The sequence below is a fragment of the Eublepharis macularius genome, chromosome 5 (assembly GCF_028583425.1).
Source record: "Eublepharis macularius isolate TG4126 chromosome 5, MPM_Emac_v1.0, whole genome shotgun sequence".
Classification (NCBI taxonomy): Eukaryota; Metazoa; Chordata; class Lepidosauria; order Squamata; family Eublepharidae; genus Eublepharis; species Eublepharis macularius.
In genome coordinates this window covers 134,176,817-134,202,017 of record NC_072794.1, presented here as the reverse complement: position 1 = coordinate 134,202,017, position 25,201 = coordinate 134,176,817, and positions in this window count along the sequence as shown.

Below are 25,201 nucleotides of genomic sequence, written 5' to 3'. Positions count from 1 at the left end.
GTGATTTGTGTCATGGGTACATGGTTTAAACTTCTATTAACTATGAGTGGGACCACAAGTGACGCCTGACACAGATTGGACACTAGTCAGCTTCCCTCAAGTTTTGATGGGAAACGTAGGCATCCTGGTCTTGCAGCTTGACTCTCTGACTGCTGTCCAATGGACTTTTCAACTGTCACTTGTCCAACATTCCGCCAAGCTGCCTACATTTCCCATCAAAACTTGAGGGAAGCTGGCAAGTGTCCAACCTGTGTCAGGCGTCACTTGTGGTCCCGCTCTATATCATTTCATGTATAATGCACATAATGTGTGTTGCACCTATAAAACTAACCAAATTTGTGGTAGGGTATGAGCTTTCTCACAGTTCACTATTTCAGATACTACTTCAGGTGAAGAAATGAGCTGTGACTCACAAAAGCTCATACCCTACCACAAATTTTGTTAGTCTTATAGGTGCTACTGGACACTTGCTCTTTTCTACTGCTACAGACAGACTAACACAGCGACCTATCTTGATCTATAATGTGTGTATGTATACTTACATGGTTATATTCAAATCAACTTTGTCCTAACTTCCATGCAAATTCAAATCTCCTTTAATCCTACTGTTGCGACTGGTAAAGGGAGAGAATGTGGTATAGCAGCAGTGAATGTCAGACTAGGGTTTGAAGGGCCTGAGCTGAAATTTCCCCTCTGCCACAAAGCTTGCTGCGTGACCTTGGACTAATCTGCTCTCTCAGCCTAACCGACTTCACAGGGTTACGGTGAGAATTAAAATTAGAAGGGGGAACCACATATGCTGTCTTAGAGCAGAACCACAAGTGACAAAAAGCACAGATTGGACACTTGTCAGCTTCCCTCAAGTTTTGATGGGAAATGTAGGCAGCTTGGCGGAATGTTGGACAAGTGACAGTTGAAAAGTCCATTGGACAGCAGTCAGAGAGCGAAGCTGCGAGACCAGGATGCCTACATTTCCCATCAAAACTTGAGGGAAGCTGACAAGTGTCCAATCTGTGCCTTTTGTCACTTGCGGTTCTGCTCTTAAACTCTCAAGAGGAAGGGCAGAGAAATAAATAATATAAGCCCAAATTTCAAAAGCTAGTTGGTTCATTTGGAACATCCCCACAGTGGTTTGTTCCTTTCCTTTGAGAAATAACCTCATGAATCTTTCTTTTCAGACCAATTTCTTTTTCCTCTTGCTGAATTTCAACCATCAGAATTAATATTGTTTCAATGCTATGTTCCCATCAATTGCCATTAAATAGTATGTTCATAGAACTGATGTCAAAAGAGCAAACAATAGTATGAAGTGAATCAACAACAGCCTGGAAACTGAGGCAGGCAATGCCAACATACAGCCTCCCCCTCCAACCCCCCCCCCCAAAAGAACATCTTGCCTCATTTCTGAAATTCCCATTGGCCTTAAAATTATTCCATTTTCACAGTTCACAAGCTTTTGTTTTTTAAAACTCACTTGTATATTTCTATAAATCTACACTGCAAGGGAAACATCCTACAGCACCCTTAATACTGTAAAACTGAGCAAATACACCCAGCTTTTCCACATAACCCATCTGAGCACAACCATTTCCATTTACTGCAGAGGTATAGTCTATAGATTAGGACAAACTCATAAAAAGTAAATCACATCACATATTATAGCTTGCATTAGAGAGAGAGGGAGGAAATAAGGACAGCAAGTTACTGTGTTGATGGTTTGTTTGTCTTTGCAAGCTCACTGAGGCCTTGTCAATTTATATTCCCACAGCCCCTGCTAACTTGATCATATCGTTCCACTAGCTGGTCCAAAGTGAATTGTTAGGCTCTAAAATCTTAAGGAGGCACAAAGACTATTGATTGAACACGTTGCTGCACTGACCTTCTTGCTGAAATGCATGGTGTCCCCAGGCCATTGTTTTCTTTTTACTCCGTCACAATGGAAGTAAGTTGTTGAGCGCCTGTCACAATAAAAAAGCCTTTCATTTGCATCAGAATGGAAAATGATTGGTTAAAAGACAAGAATACGTGACATCCACCTCATTTTAAAAAAAAAATACTCAGACTGTAAAGAAGAGAACTTCTCAGTCTCTGTGCTTAAGTGAATGAGTCCTGCCTTTCACTATCAATTCCATCAACCAAAAAGGGGGATTTAGATGTGCTAATTAAAATAAATAATCAAGTGAGCTGTGGAAGTCATTCTCATGAGATAAAAATGATAGCTGTGAGTGTGTTATGTGCCATCAAGTTGCCTCTGATGCATGGCAACCTTATGAATGAAAGACCTCCAAAACATCCTATCATTAACAGACTTGCTCAGATCTTGCATACTGGAGGACGTGGCTTCTTTTGGGTCTCCCTCTCTTCCTACTGCCTTCCACTTTTCCCAGCATTATTGACTTTTCCAGAAAGTCTTGTCTTCTCATGATGTGACCAAAGTACAATGGCCTTCATTTTGTCATTTTCGCGTCTAGGGAGAATTTAGGCTTGATTTGATCTAGAATCCACTTATTGGTCTTTTTGGCTGTCCATGGTATCTGCAAAACTCTCCTCCAGCACCATATTACAATCAAACTAATTTTCTTCTTGTTAGGTTTCTTCACTGTCCAGTTTTCATGTCCATACATAGTAATGGGGAATACTTTATGTGGTGAGGGGGTTGAGTGTGCCAGTGAAGCTGAGAAAAAATGATAGCTGATGTTATAAAAATTATTAGAAGATTTAGAAAAAATAAAGAAGGCTTGAGGCAACTCACCCAGTACTTGTTGGATGTGGTTCTGCTGGCAAGATGGAATACTTATGCTTGAATGGATAGCTAACCATAACCCTTTACTGCAGCATCATGGAGAAATCGCACAGCTCATAAGCCTTCCTCCCTGGATCTCAGCTGTCTGATGCACTGGACATAAAGGTTTCTGGCCAGCATTAGTATTTATGGTGTCCCTGATGGTGGTGTCTGGGAAGGGAAGCTATTTACGATGCCAGTGATTTGAGGCCATTGTCACTGCGTTACACCATTACCTCCTGCAGTAAAAGGAATTTAGAGATAAGAAGAATAAATCACTCTAGGGAGTAGATTTATTCAATTGAAACTGGATTCTGAAGGGCTTCGGAAAGGTTAGATTTAGCAATAGTTAGTCTAAGGTTACTGCAGTGAAATTCCTGTTTAGAGGGATCCCATTTCCATGCCATATCCATACAATATAGAAAATACTCCCCACCCTTTGTAGCATATATTTCCCATGATCTATGTATCTGTATCCCAAGTGGCTTGCATGGAAAAAAGCCACAGCTGTGATTTGGGCAATCCTTCAGTTTGACTAAAGCTAGTATCTTATGCACTTTTACTTTTACGTCAAGTTTGGTTAAACTCAGTAGGACTTGCTTCTGAGTAAAAATGTCTAGGATTGTACTATAAGGAATCTTAGGTGATACAAGAGGATCCAAGATGGTTTCCTAAGTGGGAGAGTTTACTAAAATGGAAACAATGTGCTTCAAGGATTAGCCATGAAGATACTCCAAGAGTACTTTGTAAGGAGAAATGTAGCTGATGGAATTCTCACTGTATTTTTCTGAGAATGGAAAGGACAAAGGCCTCCATGGGCCACGTACACTTTGAAAAGAAACTCCATCGTATGGCAAGCAATAGGAATGGGGTTTGGGAGGGGGTTGTAAAATCAAAATGGGGATTCTCAAGTTGCTCAAGTCCACAAACTGCTGGATTAGCCAGAGCATTTGGCTATTACGTACTGGGTGAGGCACTGGATGACATTTTCCTGTTATGGTTTCTCTTATATCTTCCTCTGAACCACCTGTTGTGGAAAATAGGATGCTGAGCAAGAGCCTAGAGGTATTAATCCTACATCCAGAATGACTGAAAACCAGTGAGAGTGAGAACTAAGCTTAATCTGCCCCACAACACCATTGCAATTGCTTAACGGGTATAAGCCTGTTGTTTTCTTGTGTCCACAACACCAAACCAGCAGGCTCACTGACAAGGTCTCTGTCCTGGGAACAGGTGTATATGGATCTCTAGAACAGACAGGTGTCAACAACCACCTACTAATGATGGTGAGTGAGGGCACTATCCAAACAGCAATGTTATTCACATGTTTGCATAAACTAGAATCCTTCATACATTAGCCTGCCTTTAGCCTAGCTCTCCAAGGAAGGAAATCTCTGAAGAAGTCATTATTATAACAACATAGTCCACCACCCATCAGCCACACCATCATCCAAGGATGTATCTAATCTAATCTAACCAGTGTGCCGAGAGCTAATATTATGGTTATTGTGTTAAGGGACATCTATCTCCCTTGGCTTTCAATGTCCACTTGAATGAATGATGGTGGGATCTTTACAAATGAATCCCATGTTCATGAACTAGCAAAATAGCTGGTGGTGTATATTGCTAAGAAGTACATGGTACCTACCTCTGTGTTTTAACTGCACCCATTCTCCTTTGGGACTCCTCTCAGTAAAAGTTCAACCTGTGGTGAAGTGTAGATTTTGCCATCACCATTATGGTACCCTATATGCTTCTCTTTACATTTTTGCTCTGTAAGAATACATTTTGTTTGCTTGCTCATTTGTTTATTTATATTTATAGTCCATCTTTCTCACTGAGACATGGCAACCATTAATGAATAGGGGAGACAGTAAAATCTTGGAATGTTAGAGGGGTGGCTAAAGCGATTCTTTGTCTAGTGACTCACCATTGAGCAATAATCCCCATCTCTACTTAATCTTTGTCTGTTTAAGTTCATCTTGGATGTTATTTCTTAGGCCTAAGTCTCACTGAGCAGTATGTCGGTTATATCTCTTCAGACTGCCCATGTTCAGCCACTAAAAGCCGTCCTCCACAAATATAGCAAACGTATCAGGAAGTCCTTGTATAGAAGTCTGAGGTGGCACAGGCTTACCATTTCACTAAGAACTATGTCATAATCTCACTAGGATCTTGGAGACTGGCTAACAAACAGTAACATGCCTTTGATTCATTCTATATTTTATGATTTTGAACCTCTTAACAGGCTAATGTTTCAAGAGCTCAACACATGAAGATCCATGGCAGGCAGTCTCATATTCCTTGATTGCTGTCCCAGAGGAACTATAGCCTGGCATATTATTCAGATATCATGGGAGATATTTAAGATACAGGGAGGGAACTAAGTAGAAAACATTTTTTATTTCTGATGTAATGTGCTTTCATTTTTTAAAAAAAGAAAATAAGCTCAACTTTTAAAAGAAGCATGAGATGGATATAGTCCAGGGATTATTCAAATATCTTGCTTTGGGGAAATATACTTCAATGCACTTTTAAGTTTAATATCACATTACAAACTGTTTTCTAGGAGGGTGGATATAGTTTTATGAATACTTTATCACCAGACTCTGAGAGCCAGTGAAGTGTTTTGGATAACAGAAATGAATAATGCATCACATTTTCACTGCCTACCAAACTGATTTGTTTACTAATAATTTGGTTTAAAGTACATTATTGTTTTACTGCTCACACATTGATTTACTCCCAAATACTTGCTGATCAGATATCATTAGAGAAGAGGAAAGTTTTCCTGAAGAAATATATTGTTTGCCATTCCTTTCCAAATTAGAATTTGAGTCTCAAGTTGCCCATATTACTGTGTTCACAAAAATACTCATGATTTCTTAGAGTACTGCAAAATATCTTGTCACATCACCTTTAGTGGATCCTGATGTTAATTATCATACATGCCTTTGGAGCTGGGGCTTGGAGTGCTGGACGACTAGCACAGATGCCCCACTTCTCCGCTAAGCATAATTTGTGAACTCAGCCCAGTATCAAAGGCCCAACATGTTGGATATCTACATGTAGCAGCTGACTTAGAAGTGACAATATCTGCATAGTAGGAGTAGAGGGAAAGGATGGCTGTGTTGTTCGTCCATCACGCCAAGCCTGTTGCCAGTCACTAGGCTCACCAGATATTTGCCCAAGAAGAAGACGTGCGAAACAGGAATTGGAAATCTTGCCCCGCATCTACCCGTCGGCTTATGGCCCCCTGGCGTTTATACCCTACATGGGACTGGTGATCACTTACCTTGTGTCATCTAGGTTCATCACAGTAGCGTCTGCCTGTACTCCTTCGATAATTGCACTCCGTTTAATTATTGCTCATGTGAGCGCTAAAACTGAAAAATGTTTTGCTGTATATGGATTGTGGATTTAGAATGATTTTTGTATAAATAATTGTTGCATGAATTTTGTACATATTTATTGATTATTTATTGTACATGTATTTGATTGATTGCACCTTGCACTTTTGCACTTGATAAATTATGCACATTTCCTAACTAGCGTTGATTATTTGTGATTGTAAACAAAGTATTAAACAAACCACCTCTCAGAGTTAAAGATTAAGAACATAGAAACAAAGCTTCAAGGAAACTATTTTGCCTGTTACTTAGAGAAATCTGTTCTACCCACAAATTTTACCTCAGCTCTTTCATGCTCTGACTGCCCTTATTCCATCCCTGCCTGTTCAATAAAGTTGTAATTTTTTTTAATGCTATACAGTTTCCTGTGCCATTTTTAATATGTAGGGAGAGGGCTCCCACTTTTCCCCCATCAAGATTCTGAGCTGAACGAAAAAGCCGAAAAGCCCTGCTTATCAGGGTGGGATACAAAACAAACTTTGAAACTACATATGAAATATGCAACTTCGGTCTGTTCAGCCAAAGCAGGCAAACTTGGATTTTGGCAGGAAAATTCACCTCAAAGTGGGGAAGTGAAGGCCAATCCATCACAGACTTCCTCACCCCTTCAGGACACCAGATGAAGGGAGACACCATGAGATGATAGGCTGTGGGATTCTACATAGATGCTTGTCTCTGCACGGATCCCCATGCCACCTGGGAGTGAGCATGCCCCAACAGCCCCTGGCTAGGCTTCTCCCTGAACTGCCTTACCCCAAGATCCTTTAGGTGGATCCCAAAGCATAGCAGAACTGGGCTCATGGCCCTGTTTTCCCCTAAAAGGATCTGTGCCCAATGCCCAAATCAGCACAAGAGCCCCAAAATGGCTCCCACCGAAGCTCCTAAAACTGCAACCAAAGTGTGGATTGAGCCATAATGCAGAGAAACCAAGAAACATGTCCTAGCTAGGGATGTGCAAATCGGGTTTCCAATGTGGGTAAAACACCCGAATCGGACCTGATTCACAAAGATTCAGGATTTCTGGATCTGGCCCAGCATCCTGGGGCCGATTCAAAAACCCCAAATCTAAGCTTCCCGAAGTGATTCATATTGCTTCAGGAAGCTTCGGGACACTGAGTTTTAAATGCCCCTTTCTGTGCTGCTGTGCAGCGGCAGGGACAGGGGCATTTAAACCGTGGATCAGCTGCTTGGGATGGGAGCTGAGGAAGCGTTGCTCCAAGTCCACCATGAATATGTTAGCAATGTCCGCCATGAATATGCTAACATATTAGCAATGAATATGTTAGCAATGTCCGCCATGAATATGCTAACATATTCATGGCGGACTTGGAGCAACACTTCCTCAGCTCCCATCCACAGAAACCACTCCTGTACTTAAGATTCTTGGATGACATCTTCATCATTTGGACCCATGGGAAGGAAGCCCTTGAGAGATTTCATCAGGACTTCAACAACTTTCACCCTACTATCAACCTGAGCCTGGACCACTCTACACAACAGGTACATTTCCTGGACACCACTGCACAACTACATAATGGACAGATAAATACCACCTTATACTGGAAACCCACCAACCGGTACTCATATCTACATGCCTCCAGCTACCACCCTAAACATACCACTCGGTCGATTGTCTACAGCCAAGCCTTATGTTACAATCGTATCTGCTCCAATGCTCTTGATTGGGACTCCCACTTAAGAAATTTACAACAAGCATTTTTGGGGCTACAGTACCCACCTAATGAAGTGAGGAAACAAATCGACAGGGCCAGACTAGTACCCAGAAACAGCCTGCTCCAGGACAAACCTAAAGGAACTAACAACAGAACACCACTGGTTGTCACCTACAGCTCCCAGCTCAAACCCATCCAACGTATCATCAGTGACCTACAACCCATCCAGGAAAATGATGCCTCACTCTCACAAGCCCTGGGTGGAAGACCTCTCCTTGCCTACAGACAGCCCCCCAACCTTAAACAACTTCTCACTTACAACCATGCACCAGCTAGTGGAGTCACCAACACAGGTACCAGACCCTGCAACAGACCTAGATGCCAGCTCTGCCCTCATATCTACCCAGGAAATACAATTACAGGACCCAATGGCCTCAACTACACTATCTCTGGCTCTTACAGCTGCTCGTCCTCCAATGTGATATATGCCCTCATGTGCCAACAATGTCCATCTGCTCTGTACATTGGACAAACCAGCCAACCTCTGCGCAAAAGAATAAATGGACACAAATCTGACATTAAAAATGGCAACATCCAGAAACCAGTGGGAGAACACTTCAGTCTACTAGGACATTCCATCAAAGACTTAAAGCTCACTGTAGTTCAACAGAAACCTTTCAAAAACAGAATCCAACGGGAAGCTGCTGAATTGGAATTCATATGTAAATTTGACTCAGTCAGGCTTGGATTGAATAGGGACTATGAACAGTTATCTCATTATCACAAATAACTGATTTCATTATCAGAAGCCAACTGATCCCATTATCAGAAGCTACTGATTGCATCTACTCCCCCCTCCCCTCTCCACCTATATATCTGACCAGTTTCTTCTTACCCTCCATGCATCTGACGAAGAGAACTGTGATTCTCGAAAGCTTATGCTACAGTAAAGTTGGTTAGTCTTAAAGGTGCTACTGGACTCTTTTCTGTTTTGCCACTACAGACTAACACAGCTAACTCCTCTAGAGATAAAGTGGAAAGCAGCACCAGCTGGTCCTGCCTTTGAGGCACAAGCAACGTATCCCATTGGTAATGGTGGCAACTATTGAAGAGAGCCAGGCCTAGAGGGCCCGCAACATTGGAGGGCTCAATCCTCACTGCCCAAATCTCCAGCCAAAGGCACTTAACCCTCTTTCCCAGTGGGGACAGCAAGAGAGGCTTAGGCAGAGTCCTTCTCAAGGCTCCTCTGCTGTTCTCAAGTCTGCACACTTAATGGTGCCAAAGCTGCTGCTGCCCGTCCCACCCAAAGGCAGGCCACAGGGCCCAAACAATGGCAGCTGCCATCCCCACATCCCTCCATCCCCCATGGGCCACAGACTGAGCCCTCAGGTTGAGTCTGTGGCCGTGGCTTCTGAAGAAGTCATCTTCTTCAACAGGTTGTGTTCTTATACCTCAGATTGTGCAATCGAAATCCCTGTTTGTTCATTATGATTTGCTTTCCTTGATGCAATAAAATCTAAACATTTATGTTGATGTATAAAGATAGCAACATTGATTTTTTTCCTCCCCCTTTCTGTGCTAGATTTGATTACTACCAAGCAGCCAAAGCCTGGCTGAGATCTGTTCATTTTGCCACAGCAGCTTATCATGCTTGCAGCTTTTTCTAATTGCATTTTCTGCTGAGAGAAGCAGGAGGATGAATTTGGAGAGGATGCAGGTGAGCTCTCAAGAGGCTCTTTTAAGCTCATTAGAACCGGGTAACTCACAATTATTGTGATTTCAGATAGATTGCACCTCCTGTGCAGATCTATGATTTTCTGCAAAAATAAAACAAATGTTCTATCTAAACACCAAATTCTGGATCCTATTTTTGGAGTTTTAGGTTCTACTGACATTTTCAGAACAATTTTTCATGGTGTTGATCATTAGGCTAATTGGGAACACTTGCTCCAGGTAGTACGCCCCTCCTTTCCCCACTCACCCCAAATTATAAATAATGTATGTCACCAAATTAGGACAGAAGAAAGCAGAAAATAACCAACAGGTGTTTCTGGTATGCAGCCACTTTCCATATGACAGTTAAAATGGCAGTGTTTGGGTGGAGAGCTACATTTTCACAAGTTCAAAAATAAAAGCGTAGCACCTGATGTACAAGAAAAATCTGATGTTGTTGCAACAGAAGTGAAGTCTTCAAAAAAGCCATGGCTGTCACAGGCCAAGACAAATCCAATGCAATCTAAACAGAGTAATATGCTTTTAAGCACATTGACTTCACTGGGCTTAGAATTAGGGTTGTCACATTACTCACTGTGGTGGACAACCTCCCACAGCCAGCCTCTGGCCCCTGCCTCTGCTCAAATGAGCAACAGAAACACACACAAAAAAAGGAAAGGAAAGGGAGTGGCATATCTTATGATGTTTTTGTCAGTCTCTGATCCCTTCCCCCCCCCCCCCACACACACACACCTCTGTAGCCTCCCACAAGTTGCTAGCAAAGGGCTGGCAATCCCTCTAAGAAGGGCGTAACTCTGCTTAGAACTGCTCAGTCTCCAAAAAGAAAGGTGATAGAAGGTCATGTTCAATGGAAGGACCAATAATACACTTTTTCCCCATTAGAAAGACAGCCCTAATTCTAATGTTAGTAACTTGTGCATTCATCTGCCATGCAAGATAACAGCTCTAGACTAACTTGCAGTTGCAATGAATTGTAATTGGACTCACTTAGGCACAAATCTGAGTATATGCCAAAGGGAAATTTAGAAGTCTCTCCCTTGGCTATCAGATCTAAGCCAGTGGAGCATACATAGGGCCAAACTACATGTTACAGCAGCCATGGGTCAAACCCATGCCCACCAATGCCATTTAAAAGATCCCTTGCCACCAGCAGGCCTTGTATTCTATTAGTGATGGCACAACATCATTCCTAGGAAAACCTGGAAGTGACATAACACCTGTCTAGAAATTGCTGGAAACTATGTGGTTAAACCATACAATTTTTGGTGCTTTCTAGACAGGATTGATGTCACTTCTGGGGAAAACCTAGATGTGATATCAGTCCTTCTAGGAATTGCAAAAAGCTCTACGGTTTTATCATAGAGTTCACAGAAGTTCCCATTGAGGCATAAGATGTCTTCCAGGTTTTCCTTCCCAATTCCCGTCCCCAACTAGTCTTCCACTGGTTGTCAGGCTGGCAACCCTATCTGAAATTCATTAAGGAATTATGTGGATTTGCAGGTTGAGAGCAACTTGTTGATGATCCTGTGTGTGAATGGCTGAAAGAAGTACAGTTCAGTGATGCAGCTACTTGTGGTTTCTAGGCAAATAAAATCCCACTAATAAGAAACCGAGAGAAGCTTAGACCATTTCCCTTTTTGGAGGCCCCTAGCCATATTGAATTTAAAAATAAGGACACATGAAAACAAACAAAGTATCAAAAAAGAATGAGACAAGCTGCAAAACATATGAAATACCAAAAATTTAGCAAGTATCTAAATCCGAGATCCCTTTTGAGCTTCAGATCCTATCCAAATGGCCCTTCTACCCCACCCCCACCCCAACTTGCCTTGGTAGATCTTTTGGGGAATCATTTGGGGTCAAACCAGATGAGAGTCAGTCTGGGAATGGGTTTGAATTTTTAGTGGTAAAAAATAGCAACCACATGGGTCCCACACTGCAAAGGACTCCTTGACCCAACTGCTATTTGTTTAACAAAAACATTCATTGTCCTCAAATGGGACAAATAGGAGCTCCACCCCCAAAACTCCAGGAATTTCCCAACACAGTGATGGCAACCCTACATTCACAGCTGCTCTTTACCAATAAAAAAAGTTCACAGTTCTTCCATCATCGTTTCCATTTTAGCCCTTGTTTAGAAGTGCCTGGAGAGCAATACAGACTTCTGTAGCTGCAGAATTAACATAAATAAAAAGCTTTATTGGGAAATTTTTCTGGTGTGCCTCCTGAAATTGTCTATTGTCATTGCAGCAACAACTCACCAGACATCATTGGGGAAGTTACTTCTGATTGGAATAATGGAGTTTGATTTCAGGTCTGCACTTCAATGACACCATTATTGTTCCAAAGGAAACAGAGGGCTATCAGAAAGAATACTACCAAATGACTAGCAGTACAGACTCAAGCTGCAAGAACATTTGATGGGAATAAGTTTCTACTTTTTGCAATTCCTTGTGATGTAAAGGAAATTCCATATCATTCAACTATGAACCTGTCTTAATGCAATTCTAGGAATCTTTACTCAGAAACCAGCCAAATGGAGTTCAGTGGTGTTTACTAGAGATGGGCACGAACCGGAAAAAAACTGAACCATGTGGTTCATGGTTCATCAAATTTCACGAACCACGAACTTTAACAACCTGCCCCAGTTCGTGAACCGGTTCCTTTGGTTCGTGAAAACGTCCCATCCGAGTCAGAAAATCATCACTTTCGGGTCAGCAGAAGGTCTGCAGGAAGTCCATCCCCTGTTGCCTAGGAAACTGATTGATTGGCACCAGGCTGTCTGCAGTCACGAACCAAAAAACAAACCAAACGAACCAGCCTAAAGTTCATGGTGGTATGTCAGAAATGGAATCTGATGAACCGCAGTTCGCGAACCACGAACCAGCCTGGTTTGTGCTTCATTTTGGTTCATATTTCAGTTCGTGCCCATCTCTAGTGTTTACTCCCTAATAAATGCTATAATATTTCCTGCTGCAATGAGGCCACAGAGCAATGAAGTATAAGATAAGAGCAGATGCTTATTACAAACCATTACAACAAATGTTGACATGCCATCTTAGATATACCAAATATACAATATTCTACTTAATTCACTGGAGCAGGACTATTTATTTATGTCATTTATAGTCCACCTTTCTCACAGAGACTCAAGGTAAATTACACTGTGTGAGATTAGTACAGTCAGTTTCAAGGACATTTCCATAAACAATGCCATAGAGTAAATAAACACAATTTTACAAAGACATAGCATTAGTAATCGATCCAGAGGAGTTAGCCGTGTTAGTCTGTAGTAGCAAAATCAAAAAGAGTCCAGTAGCACCTTTAAGACTAACCAATTTTATTATAGCATAAGCTTTCGAGAATCAAGTTCTCTTCGTCAGATCAGGCATCTGACGAAGAGAACTTGATTCTCGAAAGCTTATGCTATAATAAAATTGGTTAGTCTTAAAGGTGCTACTGGACTCTTTTTGATATAGCATTAGTAAGAATCCAACACAGAGTTGAAGAAATGCTTAAACAGAACACAGGCAATTCTAGGGCTGACATTAGACCACATGAAGCACAAGTAGCTCATAGGAGCACATATTTAAGACAACAGGCAGTACATAAGACAACATAGTGGTGAAGTCTATGGTCCTTAACTCATTAGCGAAACATCTGAGAGCCCCTCCCTACAATACAAAAACCTTTTTGAATAATTCAGGTTTGCGTTGTTTGCAGAAAGCTAGGAGAATGGGGGCTCTCCTGACCCCCTCAGGCAGGCCATTCCACAGGGTGGGAGCCACCACAGAGAAAGTCCATGTACAGGCTGCTGTTGATTTCACCCATGTGCAGGGTGGCACCTGCAGGAGACCCTGTTCAGATGAGTGAAGCTGCCATGGAGGAACATAAGGAGGGAGGCAGTCCCATAGGTATGCAGGGCCAAGGCCATGAAGAACTTTGTATGTAATAACCAATACCCTGAACTGAGCATGGTAGCTGATAGGTAGCCAATGGAGTGACTGCAGAATGGGGGTGATGTTCATGCTCCTGCTTGCTCCTGATAGCAGTTGCTCCACAGTGTTTTGCACCAATTGGAGTCTTCTAGTTAATTTGGATGGGAGACCTACGTATAGTGCATTAAAATAATCAAGTCTTGACATTACCATAGCATGGATCCAGGTGGCCAGGTTGGCCATGTCGAGGTAAGAAACTGTCTTCCAGGCTAGAGTGAGGTTGTAAAAGGAATTTTTGTAGCTGCCTTAACTTGCTGTTCTAGTAGTTGCACTGGATCCAATATAACCCCTAGGCTCTTAAATGCTTCTGCAAGGGCCAGACAAACACCATCAAAAGTGAGGCATACAATGTCCTTCAAGATCTCTGCCTTCCCAACAAGCATCACTTCCATCTTGTAGTGGAAGAAAACTTCCCAATGGACTGTGCCCTAGGTAAATATAAATAAAATCCCATCTATGGCCAAAAGCTGTTTCTACAGAATTGTCCTTTCCGTAGTGTAACCATGGCTGATCAAGCACTCTCTCACCATAGCGTTTGGTCCTTCATTCATGTGTTAGTCCAGCATCAAAGCACCTTTCCATTATGTGCTATTTCTTCATACATCAGGAAACTGATGTACATATGGGGAGGGGGGGCACTCAAGTGATGACTGATGATATTTGAAATTAACTTATTTTAAAGAATTATCTCTTGCTTCACACAGAAGATCCTGTGATTTTCCACATGGTGAGTTCATATTCAGTTAATAATATGCATCTTATTTCTCTCAGGAAATTGGGAAAGTGGGCAGAAATAAACAAGGAGAAATTTTCAACATTCTGCAGTTGAAAAAGAACAGCCAAAGGCACAAGGGCTACTTAGGGGATTTCTATGTAGCAACTGGTAGGGCAGAAAGAACCTGGGATATTGTAGCTGATGACAAGCTGATTATAAGTCAAAAATGCAATGCAATGATGAAACCTAACAAACACAAGATTGGGATGCATGAGCAAAGAAATTATTCCTGAGTCAAAGATGATCCTCTACCAATCATGGCACTGACTCCTTATGCCGGGGTACTGTTGTGTTCTAATTACTACTTTTCAAGGCAGACATAGAGAGTTTGTTAATTAATTTAAAACATTTGTAAGCCCACCATCCTCCCATGAAACTTGGACCTACAGTGAGTAACAAGATAAATCTGTACAAAAAACATTATTCTGAAAACATTATTCAGAAAAAAAAGACGGGAAAATCCAAAATTCTCTGTCACTCCAGGACCTTGCAATGAAAGGATTATATCTGTTTACCCTGGAACGACAGAGAATTTTGGATTTTCCCGTCTTTCTTTTTTCTGATGGTTATAATTCATGCCTTAAAAGTGTATGGAACTGCAGGTGTATTGTTACAGTTGGTGATAAATCACAACAGGCTTTTGTTTATCCTGCTCCCAAGCACTTCAAAGCACCATATAAATCATGTGCCAAAGGTCATTTGCACCTGGCACTTCAGTGCTCAGGTTAGCAGAGAACACCACATAACTTAGACTTCTATTCGATATTGGGAGCCTGCCATCCCACCCCACATGCTCTTGTAGATACTGGTTTGGAGAGTGTTCCGTCACATCCAGAGTTCAGCTCAACCTGAAATACATCTATTACAGACTTTGGACATTTCCTAAAGGCTTCCAGTCCTCAGTGCATGATGTCATATAACCAGTGTACATGCCAAGACCAAGATGCTCAGCAGAGCCCCACAACCTTCTTGCCACTAATAGACTTTCCCTATTTATGGATCTCACCAGAAGTAGTGGTGAAGGTTGGGAAGGCTCCTTTTGTGGCCCGATGCAGGATTATAGACCCTGGAGATAGCTACACATGTACCATGCATCCAGGGAAGCTATGGACCACAAAGACACATCTCCCAAAATTCTAAACTTCCCTGGATTGTATCCATCAAGAATATTAAAAAAGTTTACTCGCCCTTCTTTATCATAAAACCAAAAGTGCAACACACACTTTTAGAAATATGAATATGCTGCCTGAAGCTACAAATGGAATTAAAACAATACATCTAAACAACCACACTCATAATGGTTTATACTAGTTTTAACCAACAACTTTTAAGAACAGCAATCAAAATGCAATCCTCCTTACAAGAATATGAAAAATCTAAAAACTGAACAAAAATGAGCAAAAAAACCCTTCTTCAACCAGGAAAAAAGCAGTCTCCCCCACATGGTCAAACCAGAACCAATGGGTTAAATCAAAAGATTTTTTTTTAGTTAAACATTAGGAAGGACTTGCTGACAGAGCTCGGTGGAAAAGGCTTCCTCAGGAGGTGGTGGGCTCTCCTTCTTTGGAGATGGAGGTTAGATCGCCATCTGACAGGAATGCAGATTCTGTGAACCTAGGCAGATCATGGGATGGAGGGCAGGAAGGGTTACACCAGTGCTTAGTTCTTGTGACCCCTTCTTGCATGCCCAGGGTAAAGCAGATCACCAGCTTGGGGTCAGGTAGCAATTTTCCCCAGGCCAGTTTGGCTAGGGATCCTGACAGTGTTTTGCCATCTTCTGGACATGGAGCAGCGGTCACAGGGTGTGGGGAGGCAGTTTTGAATTTCCTGCATTGTACAGGGGGTTGGACTAGATGACCCTAGAGTCCCTTCCAACCCTATGATTCTATGCTTCTGTGCAGAAGAACGGTCAGTTGGCAAACTCTTAAAACAGCCAATAATAAATCAAAATGCCCCATAACAAAAACAATCATTTATTCAAATATAAGTTTCACTTAACAAAAAGGTTATCTCCTTTCCCCCCTACCCTATCTTACCTCCCTTCCCCAACCCTACACACAGCTAACCCCCCACAACCCCCCACAACAGAAAAAATATTAGTCTGAAAAAGGCTCTCTCTCATCAGAGATCCCCTGATTGGCCAGACAACCAGAGCTCCTCCACCCATTGGTTATTCACTCACTCCTCCCCCTCCTACCTCACTGCCCCTACCCTGGTGGGAAAAAAACTCAGAAAAGACTAGGACATAAATGATGGGGAAGCTTGGAGAAGAAGCTAGTCAATGGCTGTAGCTGCATTTGCCAGTTAAAACCAAATACATTCAGTTTTATTCGACCTTCCACCATCTGGATTCCCAATTTGATTCAGGATTCTCTAATGTAACTGGTATAGTCGTATAATACCAATTGGGCATATATCCAGTATATCCATACTGAATCACACACTCCTTCCTACTTTCAGAAGATTTTGATCAAGCTTCATTTTGTTAAGATATCCAAATGAAACCAACTGCAGATTTTTTCCCTAGCAAGTAGGCTTCTAACCCAGGCTTAAACCATGGTTTAGAAATGAATCCATGTTACTGAGAGGGAAATAAATTCCAGTTGCTGAAGCATTTGCCTTCAGCTATCACAGCAAACTGGAGTCAAACAAGATTTGTCATGCTGTTCCCAGGAAGTCCTTTGTCCTCCAGGAGAATCGTTGTGAGGGACAGTGAAAGCTGTAGCAGAAAGAGGAAAAATCCTGCGTTATTGATGGCAATTCCTCCTGTAAGCAGAAGTTTTGCATGGGATGAGATTTATTGGGCTTTACTGCAGTAAAAATCTACTAGATGTATAGAAAGAAAGTGTAGAAAAAGATGGAGCGAAATGAAAAGAAAGAAAACAAGTGAGAAGTCTTCGTCTCACTCTGTGCACGAGGAGAGAAGAAAGGGGGGAGGAGGGAGGGAGGACATGAGCCCAGCGATAAACCAAGTTCGTGCTTATAATGAACAAAATGTGTTCTGCTTGTTACTTCTATATACAGTCAGAATCTATGTATTTCAGTGACTATAAACTGTTGGTTTCAGAACCATGTAAGCTGAACAGGAATCATTATATTTAGTTCAGAATTATAATCACATTTCTTAAATAAATGAACACCTTGTGTTAAAAGAATGAATGTGTAGGGGGTCATGTATATGTTTATTGTTAGGCTCACATCCCCCCCCTCCCTCTTGCTCTCTTTCTTCTTCCCATATGCACCCTTAAAGGATCATTTAAAGAGAATTTGTTCTTCAAGGTAACTCTTGGAAGCTCTCTCTTTTACTCCTCTAAGAATCTTGCCATATTCACAATCCTGAAGGAGAGCTTTTAAAAGATCACTCAGACGTGAAAAGAACAATAGCGACGAATGTTGCAATCATTACCCTTCTTGAGTGAGCGTGAGGAAAAAAACATCTTGTAGTTATTCAATTACTCTTAGTTTGGCAGAATGCTTAGAGGGTGATATGGGTAACTTAAAATGAAGCATTGGGGGATACCCATTAAGTTACCCCTTTTCATTTAATCATCCTGCCAAACTCACAGTGAATGACTACTCGATGAATTTGTTTCAAGCTCACTCAAGAATGGTAGTGATCTCAGCATTAATCACTGTCACCTTTTCATGTCTCAGTAATCTTTTAAAATACCTTTTTTATGACTGGGAGCCTAGCAGAGAAGTAGGAGTAACTTATCTTCAGGATCATGATAAGGTTGAAAGTGAGCTTGAAAACCTGGGCTGGGATCCAGCAAAGAGCAGGCAGAAATATCAATGGACTTAGCATAGTTCAGCTTCCACAAGATCTTGTGCAATTCCTAGCACCTTTCTCCTAACATATTATAGTGCCCTGAAATTGATTGCAAAAGATCTTGTGCAAGCAGAAACATAAGTAGGATACAATAAGTCTGACTTAGCATGAATGGCTACCATTTTGTATTTCCACTTTGCAAGAGCTCTAGCACAAGCAGAAATTTTGCTCTGAATCCAATCTATATGTTGATCCGGAGAAAATCAGGTACTGCATGCTTGTTATAACCAACAAGTTAAAAGCCAAATTTACTTTCATTAAATGGAAGCTAACATCTCACAAATAAAATGTTTGCTCCAGGGGAGGCAGTACATCAAAAGGATCCACTCTAGTAACAGCCCTTATAAGGACAGAGGTGAATCTAGGAAACTTATATGGAAATAAAAGTGTTTGCTGTTTGTTTTTAATTCATCACTTGGATTTAAAATCATGTCCAATCCATTTTGTCAAATTATTTCAGACATAAAAATTGACTATTCTTAGTTCTTCAGTTCATAGCTTTTGAGGCATAAAGTGTGTATTTCTTGGAGAATTAATAATGGCTAATAGACTGGATAATAGCTCCATCAAGACTGCAGCCTTCCAAGAATAAGGGTGTATCACTTTAGTATTTGAAAGCTTCCAAAATCATTACTAAGTCATATGGGGATTTTATGATATTTACATTGCAATCGTAAGCAGAGTTATACCCTTCTAAGTTCACTGAAGTCAATGGGCTTAGAAAGACCCAACTCTGCTTAGGATCGCATCATTACTTTTTCCCAAGGCCAATCGGATGAGGTGCCAAATTTAATTGCAGTTACCTTTAATTTATCACTGTTTTGAAAGGGCCTTGAGCAAAATATACAGCACAAAGAAATATTGACATATTAAATAGATGCTCTGATGGGAATTGGGGAATTTTGAATTACTAATATGTATTATACCATTGGTAAATTAACATGGCAGAGCTCTCTAAACTGTGTTGCATCATGTACAACACAATGCAGGGAAAATCAAGATGACATTAATTTACAAGATGAGCAGAGCCTCAATGAAAACATCAAACTCGGCTGTATTTGAAATCAATCTGAACTATGTGGTTGCGGCATCTCAATAGCTTGTTTGCAGCCACAATAAGCAACGCTGCAAGCTTCAATCAATTTATCAGTGTAATTAATCAACTAAAGATTTAGCAGCAGATTAAAATTTGCCTTCCAGTTCGCACAATAATTGGCAGGACTGACAGCAAGCAAAAGGTGTAGGCTCAAGGAATCTGGCTGTCGCTCTATCTTGCTTTAGAATACAAACATACCCAAGATTACTTGAGATTTGGCTGCCGTCTTGCAGTATCCCCTCGAGTCTAGTTGTATCATTCCAATCCTGTCTTGCCCCAACTACAGATGTCTGAAAACCTGCCAAATCAGCTCATGTCCTGTTTATGTAAGTATGTGCCATCAAGTTCCAACTGACTTATGGTGACTCCAGCAAGGGGCTTTCAAGACAAATGAGAAGCAGAGGTGGTTTGCCATTGCCATCCTCTGCAGACTCTGTCAGATGTGCCCTGCTTATCTGCCATGTATGTCTATTGCACTCTGTGTTATATTCTGGGCCTCTGAGAATGTGTGGAGGAATATCTGTGTAGCTGGGTAACTGTGTAGCTGTGAATCACTTATCTTGCAGGTGGCTACTTTCACTTTCTCAGCTGGCATGGGAAAGTATCCTTGAAGTGCCAGTCAGAGCCATATCTCCCTGAAACATGGAATGAGCTCGTTCTCCTCTTCCTCTCCCCCTTACCCCATCCATCCTTCTAGGCCCTGTGCGCCTAAATTCTAACAGTCTTTATCCCAAGACGGGAACCTTGCCCTATAACTAACATTGCTTTCCCCCTTTTCGTCACTTCTGCCAATGCTGTAGTCTGAGTGCACTGATACTGATGGATCTCTAATAAAGAAACTTTAACTGGACTCTTGGAGTGTCTACAGTGAACTATCTGGGGATTTAACTGGCAGGGCCTGACACTCTTCCTTGGTGGTCCCCCATCCAAGTACCAACCCAGCTTAGCTTTCAAAAACTGATGAGATTGTGCTACACAGTTACCCATTCCACATCTCTATGTCCCATTTGCTAGTTGCTAAAGGAGAACCAATTTTTGGACAGACTATTCATTGATGTGGATGTGGATGCTCAGTTGGTTGCTTTACCATATTCCTTCCTAACATTGCAGTACTGCACAATCACATGTTCACTCATGCATCTTCTCACCCAGCCCATTTGAGTCCTACTTCCAGCCCCAGCTTGCTGTACCACTGCTGAGAGTTTCTTTGGGCTTTTTTTTTTAAGTTACCAAGTCTGAGTCATAGGGGATGACTGACTGAATGGCTCTATGACCTGGAGAGAAGCAGAGATAATGAGGCTTCCTGATGAGACTCCCAGCTTAATTCTATTGACACCCTTCCATGCTTCCCCTCTAACCTAAGTCTATTCAATGAACTTGATAGCCTTCCTGTCTAACACTTACCAGGTCATCAAGCTATATTTTTCCTATAGTCCACCCCAAGATAGTCACATCGTACCTTTCCCAATTTATTGTTCTGCTTCCAGACAAGCCATTAAAGTATTGTTTCTGGAAGCAAGACATCATTTTGCTCCAGGGCACATTTCACCCTATAACTGGCTGTCCAGCCCCATGTGCAAGTGTGTGTGTGTCTTGGTACCTACTTACATATAGACATGGGCATGAACCGCATTACGAACCAAAAAAACCCACAAACCGCCTGATCGTCTGTTCACAATCTAGAGGTTCATGAGGGTCCATGGCCAATGAACCAGCATTCGTTGGAAGCCCGGTTTGTTGCGTTCGCCTGAGGTTCGTGAAGCCCGACAGTCAAGTACCATCAATCAATTCCCTTGGAAATGGAGCTGGGGGAATGCCTGAATTCTGTCTGCACTCCTTCAGTCACCCTAGAAACCTGAATCGAAGCCCAGCTTACCTTGATCGGCAGGTCTTCCTTCCAACCATGGAGCTGCAAATTGGTTACAATTGGTTACATGTGGGGGAGGGAGGGGGAAGGGGGGTGTAGCCATGGGCACTCCAATCTCATCCCTGCAAACCCTAATAGGCAGTTCTGATGGCCAACCCCTTGTATACTGAGCCAATGTCAACTGGTGGCTCTAATTGTATTAAGTGGAAGTTTCTTGGGGGCCTCAGATTGGAGAGGGTATAACTACAAGATCCCTATTGCAATCTTGACCAAACTTGGGTGCTGGCTGGAGGAGAGCCTGCTAAACACTCCCTGTGAATATGGGCTCTCTAAGTGCAACGGGGGCTGTTCCGACGCCCATGAACCACGAACCGTGAACTAGTTTGGTAATGGGAAATGTTTGTTATGGTTCATTTGTTCAGGTTCGTTGGCAGCACTGAACCACGAACTACAGGTTCATTAATTTTTTTTGGTTCATGCCCATGTCTACTTACATATCCCCACTCCATTGAGCTCCTGTCCGTTAACTGCTGTTTGTTTTGTTGTTCCTCTGCAGACCTCTTGTTCCTTCCCTCTGAGACTGGTAAATATCACCCTTTCCCTGAAACTGCTTTCCTGTTTCCTTACTGTTTTCCTAATTAGCTCTGTTTGTATGTTGTGTGTGATTTTTGTTTTTATCTTTTATTGCTCTGTTAATAAAGAAACCATTCCTTTAGAACATCTGCCTGTTCATTTGAGAGTTCTCTAAGGGAACAATCCTGGTATATATCAGTGGAGATCCCAGTTAGCCCCTCTTGTGTGTCTCCTTGAATGCTAATTCTCCCGACGCAAAAGGACCCCCCCCCTCAATTTGGGTAACAGCATAGCATGGTTGAAAGAATGGACCAAGATCAAGGTATGACAGCTCCTCCAAATGATTACCAAGAGATCCCATATGTAAATCTATACATAGCAAGGCATAGATTCGTCCCAATGCAAAATTTAAAAGAATTACTTCCTTTCCAGTCAGACTGCTATCTGTGCTAGTGTTGCACTATAGCAGTTGAGCACAAGTGGATTTTCTTGGGTAGACAAGTTAATCCAGGAGATGAATGGCTGCATTCGTGTAACAAATGGTATGTGGATTCAGTGAAGACCTGAGCCACATTCTTGTAAGAGATCCTTTTTGGTACAAGCAGCACAGATGTTTGGTCAATTATCCTGATACCAAACCTGTAGCTGGCATAGCTGAGAGCCATGTGTGAGAGATCATCTCTGAAGACTTGTTTAAGCCACTTGTGCCTCAGTACATCCCTAACAATGAGAAATGAACTGTCTGCAATGATTTTTCAATTTGAAAAATCCATTCTCATTTCAGAAATCATCTGGCTCAGAGTTCATGCATTTGTCATTTGTTACAAGGCAGAACTGGGGCTCTAGACTTCACTTTAACATCCCTGTTTCAAGTGGTAAAGAAAAGGCCAGTAGAAAATCACTACATGAGCAGTGCAGGATAAGAGGATATGTTCACTTTCCACTGGTTACAAAGAACAACGTTTCTTCAAAGGATCATTCATTACTCTTATTGAAGGCTCTGGGTCAAGAATGACTAAAATCAAGTTCTATTCTGAACTATTGACAGTTACTATTTAATTATGTGGCAGTTCCTTTTAAAACATTCTTTGAAATATTGAACTTTGCCTGGTGAATCAAAGGCATCCCGTGTGGTTTAATACTATGAAGTCTATCCAAGATAAGGGTCCCTATAAGAGAAATAATGCAACTTCTTAACTCCATTTACTACTCAAACAGAGCAGGAACCAACAAAAGTCATTTGAAAGCTATCCTCCAATACTCTAGCACTGGAAACAGGGAACAGCTCGGCCAATTAATGGAAGGATGGCAAAGTGTAGAATCTGACTACCCAGTGTAGGACTGGGCAATTTTGACAAAATCTCATCATAACTTGCATTTAAAACACAGCCTCCCTGTGAGTGCAGATCTGGGCCAGCCTTGTATACTGTACATGGCCTATGTCTGCAACTAGATGTCTCTAGTTGCCTAAATTAGTGCTCAAATTTACACATATACATATACTTACATATATTCACTCTATGCTAGCTGTATCCTATATATAATTCACTCTCTTGGCAGAGCAGAAGCAGTCTTTCATGTGTCAAAGCTTTGTTCTCCTTGCTCGTGGTGTGTGGGTGTAGTACCCCAGCCTATCTTTCTCCAATTAGATTTTCAAGCTGATTAACACACTCAGCAAAACTGAAAGCTGTAGACTCAGGCATTTAAGGTGGTAGGATGCTACTGCAGCTATTTTAAATTGGCTTATCTGCCCCCCTGGAGTTTGTAAAGTGAATTAAAGTTGTCCTTTGTTGATCTCTGGCTGGTTGATTGGAAATATCTGCCAGTTTCTTGCACCTTCAACAGAGCAGAGTAGGATGGCTTGACAAGGAACCAGAAGCAAATGATGAATCACCTGTCAGCCTGCTAACCTGCTTACAAGGTACTGAAAAACATGGACTCTCTAGACCACAATAACAAATATAAGCAAAATCCAAAAGTCAGCCCATATGTCTTTCATTTTTATTTACAAACATATAATGCCCACATAACCAGGGGCAGGCTAGCTATTTAAATATAGGGAAAGCTCTCAGTAGGCCACTGTCCTGGAAGGCCATAGGCAGACAACAGCAAGTGAAGCCCCAGCTTTGTCAGCATTGTGGGTGCCAATCTGTGCAGACCTAGCTAACAGTGCCAACAGCAGTGCAGTGAGAGTCAGCTGGTAGGCCAACTCCCTTTGCTATCATCTCTGGCTAGGTGTGAGATAAGATGCCTTTGCAGCGCTGACTTGCAGCAACTCAGGGGGTACTCAGCCCATCTTGCACCCTGACAACCCTTATGCCCTCCTAAGCCCATTGATTTAGGATTGTACTGTTAAGTAACTCATTTGGAAGCTTGGTTTTTCAGGAATGACCCAGTCTGTTTGCAAAAGTAGGAAGAACACACTGCTCTTAGCCTCTGCGCATGCAAAGCTTTGATTTCCATAAATATATAATATATTATGCCATATTGCAAAGTAGTATATTTCACATATACACACTGGGGGCCTACTTTCTGTTAATCAAATTGTTTTCCTTTGAAGCATAGCCATTTGCATTTTATATATACTTGCTGATGCATTGAGTGGTAACAGAAATGCAAGTGATTTATTTCTTTGGTGTGTGATTTACATCCATACTTGGTGCCTAATGTTTCAAATACATTTTTAATATATGATACTTACAGTAAATATTGCAATTAACTGTTCTGTTAAAACTACATCAGATACTCAGAGAGGTGGAGAGATGTTCATCTTAATCTTGTATTGGGCCTTTAAAACCTTTTGTTTAAAAAGCCCCGACCTGAAAACCCCCCACTTTTTTATTAACATATCAGTCAAGGCAAAGACCCCTTTAGACATGTTTTGGACAGGAACAACGGAATTCTATCCTGGCAGTTAAGATCAATAGCCAAATACACAGATCACAAACATGGCAGCAAGCGACAGATAAGAGAGGCAATGATCAGCAGCAGCTGGAAGGACGCACTGAACCACAAACCTATTTTGGTAATAGCAGTGGTGGCTTGTGGGATGGGTTGTATGGAATATCCCAGCCTGCGCCACTAAGCACAGCTGGCAGGAGAGGCAATTCAGTGCCTGACCAGCAGGACATGGGAGGTAGTGATGGAGCTACCAGGACATAGCTGCAGCACTATGCAGGCACACATCTTCTGAATGACTAGTAGAACCCAGCATCAGCAAGTTATCACACTGCACTCACACCAGGTTCCACTAGCCATTCAGAAGAAGCACACCTGTACAGTGTCACTGGTATGGCCCCGGAAGCTCCAACACTGCCTCCTGTCACCCACCAGCAAAGGCACTGCCCTTCCCTCCCTCCTCAGCAGTAGTACATAGTGATGGAGGCTGAGATATTCTCTGTGCCCCACTCCACAAGCCACTACTGGGTAACAGAATCAGAATCCAAGACCTGGAACCAGCATGA